Below are 6296 nucleotides of genomic sequence, written 5' to 3' on the forward strand. Positions count from 1 at the left end.
AGTTGAGCTGAGACTAACCAGATATGCAGAGAGGTTGGTGGCCCTGGCCCAGAGCCCATGAGTAAGTGCCTCTGGGCATTCCAGTCCAAGGAAGGCCTTCAGTGGCCAGTCCCATGCAGGGATGTCACCACTAGAACAGGTACACTGAGGGGTCTTGACCCTTGCAGAATGCTAGTGCCAAGTGGAGATGTGTCCCTTTCTCCTTCACCATTAGGTCCAGGTAGGTTCCACGTGCAAAGGGGTCTTGCCACAAATTCCCTTGAACTCTGCGGTGTTCTTCACAGTTTTCTGGGACCTCCAGAGTGAAGCTTTTTGTGAATGGAATTCTGACTTAATTGGACCATGGAACAGAATGCAGCAAATAGCAATATGTATGTCAACAAAGTAGATTGTCAGATTCAGTAGCAGGTCCAGGGGCATCCATTAGTGGTATAAGTCAGTGTTAATCACTGGCCAATTAATCACATCAACTGGCCATTGCCTAAACTGTTCCTTGTAGACAAGGTCACATTATCACCAAAGAACCTGTATCTGGGACACAGAACTTGTAGCAGATTTTCTTGGATCTGTAGAGATAGATCCAGCACTGGGGAAGAAACAGAGGACAAATGTTGCAGGTGTAGGGCCAACAGGACCCTACTCAGCAGATGATCATTCAGCAGCTGCAGGCAGCTTTCAGCGCCAGCCAGAAACAAACACGGCAGCAGATCACTGTTTCGGAGCAGCAAGCAGCACAGACTATTGAAGGACAGACCATCTTCTATCAGCCAGTTAATGCAGATGGCATCACTCTCTACCAAGGCGTGACCACCATGTCAGCAGCCAGTTTGGCAGAAGCTCAGACTGTTCAGACAGAGGCCAATACCAACAAACCAGCAGTGGGCAATGGCCCACCACTGTAACTCTACCAATGGCAGGCTATATGGTCAATTCAGGAGGGATGGTAATTAATGATGGTGCCTGGTGCTGAATCTGTGCATCCTATCCAAGGAATCCCTCTACCTGGGACAGAGAGGCTTGAAGAAGAGCCTCTTTATATGAATGCCAGATAATACCAACATCTTTGTAAGAGGAGGGATAAACTAGAGGCAGAAGGAAAGAAGGAATTACCTGCATGAAACATACCACAGCACAGAAGTGTGGTGAAATGGGCAGGGCAATTATTTTCTCCAATGGAAAAAGATTGTCCCCCACATGCAGGAACCACACCAAACAAATAAAAAAACAAACAAACAGTGGTACAGATCATCTGAGTGTTCTCATGCCAGGCCATGTGATGTAGGTGATCAAGGTTACATTCCTTGCCACTGTTTGCCCCTATTTTAGGGGCAAAATTAATCAGCTCTTTTGAAGGGATACTTACAATCACATTTAGCCCTTTCATTCAGAGCAGAGACCACTTAGTTTTTAATAAGAGGCTCAGTATTGTACTTGCAGCAACGTCTGACAAATTGAAATGGCAAGCTTTTTTCTTACCCTTTTAGTCCAGACCTATTTCAAACTGTGGATAACACTGGCATTTCACAGATTAGGATGAATCAAGGGACCCATTCCAGCCCAGCAACAAGACACAGGCTCGTAGGTTGACTGCGGAAGCAGACCACCCAACTGAGCAGGAAAGAACCTTCCCACTCATTCCTACAGGAATTTTACTAAAGAGCATCCATCCTGGCTGGGGAGCTCATTTTGACTAACTGAATGGACATGTTGTATTCATGGATAGCTTCCAGACATAGAAATTCAATCTTGTTACTTGGACACAGTAAATTCTCTGAGATGTAGGTATCTGTGTACACTCACACATACATACATACATATATACATACATATGTATATTGTTTAGCTTACAACAATGATTTGCAAAGAGTATTCTGAGAAACAGGGTTCAGAGTATTGTAAGAGTTGCTAAAGTCTGGCAGGAGGGGTCCTGTAATCATTTTCGTAATATACATGTTGAAAACTAAAGAGATTGCTATACTGCAGGACTTATCAGACCCTCCAGTCTTTTTAAGCTTTGTGAATAGCTAAGGGGGAGGTAGGGTATGCAGCACTTGCCAAAATTATTTGACATAATATCAATTTATTTGTTTCCAGAATCTAATGGAACCAACTTGCCTGTGAAATCTACTTTTAGGAATATCAACTTAAGATTTGATTGATTTCTTATAGAGTAAAACGTGAAGCTACTTACTCATATTCACATTAAAAATGACATTTTAAAAATAGTGAAATATTTAATAAAAATAAATCTATGTGATATTTGATCTGATTTCTCTGTATTACTAGTGTTTTCACTATTTAAATAATATATACTTTGTAATATTGTGGCTACGGGTTATTATAGTTCTATATTTGTATCTCTGAAAGCATAACTTTCAATATTCTGGCCATACATATTTTTTCTCTGTCTTCCTAAATCTTACAGTTCCTAATTCTTCCTAACACTTACTACTATGACCTCATTAAGAGTTATAATTTTTTTCAGTTCTCTCCCACTCAATCAGATCATCCTTTCTTCACTGCTATCCATACTAACCCAAGAAAACAGGAATACACCAATAATTCTCTCACTGGATATTTGCAATGCTTAGTGTAGAAATTACTAAAAAAATAAATAAGCTTTAAAAAAGATAAGAAGTAACATGCACTGGCAAGACTTGGAAAAATGCAAACACTTTTAAACTGGTGGTGGGAATACAAATGGGTTTAGCTTATGTAAAACAGCATGTAGTTTCCTCAAAAATTAAAAGTATAACTACCATATGATCCAGTAGTCCCACCTTGGGATATATATCCAAAAGAGGTAAAATCAGTATTTTGAAGATATACATACACTCCCATGTTCAGCAGCATTAGTTATCATAGCCAAGATATGGAAGCAACTTAAATATCTATAGACAGATGAACAGAAGAGAAAATATGGCCTATACATACAATGAAATATGATTTAGCATTAAAAAGAAGGAAATAAAATAAGTCCTTATGCATTCAATCTGGGTATTATAAGAGAAAGATACCACAGGCTATTCTATGAATGTGTAACAGGCTAACGTAACATGGACATGTGAGGCATAAACAGCTGCCTGGAAAACAATGACACTCTAGGCTGGGACCTTAAGAGTTAATTGGAGTCAACTTGGTAAGATGATAAGGGAATTCCAGGAGAAAGGAAGGGAAAAAAAAGAAAAGAAATAGTATATTTTAAAGACATAAAATAAATCATGTAAAACTGGGACATAGGAAATGAGGATCAATGTGGTGGCACATGAGGCCACTATTAGTATATGTACAGTAGTTTCATTTTGCAAATATTTATTAAGTGCACCTGTGTGTCAGGAGCTGAGTTCACAGCCATGAACCAGTTCTTCCACAGATCTCCTCATATGACAACACACTAATAGACCTTTTCTAATAATATTCCATGAACTACACTATACAGGTGTATAGATGTCTGGATAACACTGTAGCCTTTGGCATTCAGGAAGCCTTCCTGAACAAGGAGGCATCTAAGCTAGTTGTGATTATTGGGGAAGAACTAAAAGTTCAGGGAAAGGTGGAATAATGATCACAGATATTATAGCAAAAGCATGCAAGTGCATTGAAACAAAAGAAGCATAAAAACTCATATAGTTTATAGTCCTGCAATGTTCATTCTGAAGTATAGTTGAAAGGAACAGGAGGTACAGTGAGTAAGTCATAAGAAATACCATGAAAAACTTTGGATGCCCATTCCATGGAACTTACACTTTTTGCTAAAGTTGAGGGCATTCTGAAAAACATTGAGAAGGTAAGTCAGATTTGCTATTTAACAAGCACAGTATAGATATGGATAGTAATTTGTGGACAAAATAAATAAAGAAGAGAAATTCAGAGTCATCACAAAATTTCAGGAGATAAATGAGTACTGAAGATAAAGCAATGGCATTCAATTTTATGCAGTTGCAATAAGCATAATTGATTGCCCAAGATTCATTTCCCTTTTGCACTATTTGAATAGTGTTCAACTTTTTGTTTAAGAATCCTCCTTCCTCATGTATCTCAGTGCAACCTGAAAACATTGACTACATCCCCAGCTGGGAAGAAAGGGCAGGATTGATTTAAATGAACAGTTATGTTGTATTTTATTGGGCAGGCACTGATTAAGTACTGGGCATACACAAAATTATGTGGCCATTCTTGCTGGGAGCACTGGAACTAATGGGCTTCCTGCCAGGACATAAGTGGGAGAACCAAACTGCTGAAGCCATTATATTAATACTAAATCCATTAATACTAGTAACACGATCATAAACAAAGAGTCATTAAATACAGCAAAGCCATGACTGAACCAGGACTTGCCACAGCTCTACTTATAATTTAAGCCACTTTGTGTTGGGTTTTGGTTACCTTCAGGGGGAACCATCCTAAATGATAAGACAAATATATTTGGAGTCATCTAGATGATTCACAATTACATTTAGAACATTATTTGTATCTTCCTTTAAAAGAACTAGTCTCTCTTTGCCCTCTGTAGGTTTTTAAGAATTATTACATTTTATAAAATCTGTGAAATTGAATAAGGCAAGTTTAGGCAGAAAGGGAAGCATTAACTTTCAATGTCCTTGCTTTAGCCTATTTTATCAGACCCTTAAAGTTATTTTTATATTGTTTTGGTACTTAATTTTTTATAGCATGTGAAAATGTATTTGTCTGCCAGGGCCCGGAGAGAATTACAGAGAAGGCTGACAGATGATTCTGTCATCACTCTAAATGTCATTAGCCTGGCAGTTTTCTCCAGAGCAAACGGAAGTACATATATAAATGGGGAAAAATTGGATGGCAATATAAATATTTTCATTGTGATTTAATGATATCTAGTCACTGAACAAATAATGTTCCTTACATGATTTATATTTAATATGTAAACTAATATGAGTGTTAAGAGGTAGTTTTTATCTTTTCTACATTCCATAATAAGTGTATGAACAATAAATGATTTGTATATCACACAGCATGAACTATAAGTTTTTACTCAAAAACTATGGTGAGTGACACGTCATTTTAATTAGAGGTGTTTACAAAAAAAGATCTACAACTGCCTAGTTAAGCATTTCACTGCTTTAAAATATATAGTAATTGTACTTAGCATGGCAAACAAAAACCAAAGTCTTCTCTAAGTGATAACAGGCTAGTGCCCAGCCTATACATATTTTTCTTTTTTTCTTGTTCGAACATTCGTGATGCAACCATGCTGTGTATAATTGCAGTTTTTAAAAAGGTGCAAATTCCTCTCTTTTTGTCATTTGTCTGTCTCTTGCTGTCTGAAATGTTTGCCTTCCCTCTTATTCTAACTGGTGAACTGCTTCTCATTTACCAGCCTTAGCTCAGATTTTGCTTAATCAGATCTCAGTTGACTCCCATAGGTGGCAGAAATAGACTTCTTTCTCTAACTTTTAAGAAGATGGTAACAGTATATGAGAAAATAATCTGACCAGTTGCATTCCCATAGTACTTTGTATATATCATCATTATAATGCTAACAGTAGTGAATTTACCATAACACAAGTGAAACTTAAGACCCAGAACCCCTCACTTGCATAGTCTCCTTGAAGTGCCTATACATGGTTTTTTATTTGTATCCTGTGACATTTTTCTTAAAGAGCATCCTCAAAATTGTATAACCTTCAAACCCAGATACATACTCATTCCTTACACTGTCTCATTCTTGTCTGAGGGATTTTCAATGATAAGACCTTGTCTTATGCATGCTTATTTCTTTAGTGATTATCACACTTTTATGTAGAGCAGAGTCAATAAAGATATGTAAAATAAATCATATCATTGACTTCATAATGGAGTTGGGTATAAAACTGGAAAAAAAAAGACAAAAGAAAGAGGAAATTCCTTTAGGGAAAAAAAAAAGAGGAAGAAGAGAAGTTGGTACACTTACTTACCTGACACACTAGAAGATAGGACCAGAAAATACCATGTTAGTCTATATAGGTGGGCAGCCAATTTGACAGCTAAGTTTAAGTTTATTAAAAACACAGCTTCAAAGTTTGAGGTAAGTAAGTAAATTGGGTTGGTGAGTTCAATTTTTCAGCTGTGTGGTTGTGTTTAATAGACAAAATCATTTTCACATGTTTCAGATTATGGGACAACCCTCTATAAAACATTGGATTATTTGAGAGTGTACCTTGGGGAAACAGGGTAAAAGCATTTCTCTGACTCTGATACAACTCTATCAATATCCATAATCTGCTTTGGGGAGCAAAGTGATAAATGAGACCTTAGTTTCTACAATTCTCCTGTCCCCA

General features: G+C 37.3%; 1 pseudogene; it reads left to right on the forward strand.

Annotated features, from left to right (window-relative positions):
- The first annotated feature begins 342 nt into the window (after nucleotides 1-342).
- Nucleotides 343-1118, forward strand: LOC131491614 (nuclear transcription factor Y subunit alpha-like; annotated as a pseudogene).
- The last annotated feature ends 5178 nt before the right edge of the window (nucleotides 1119-6296 follow it).

This window comes from Neofelis nebulosa, chromosome 1 (assembly GCF_028018385.1).
Source record: "Neofelis nebulosa isolate mNeoNeb1 chromosome 1, mNeoNeb1.pri, whole genome shotgun sequence".
In the NCBI taxonomy this organism is placed as follows: domain Eukaryota; kingdom Metazoa; phylum Chordata; class Mammalia; order Carnivora; family Felidae; genus Neofelis; species Neofelis nebulosa.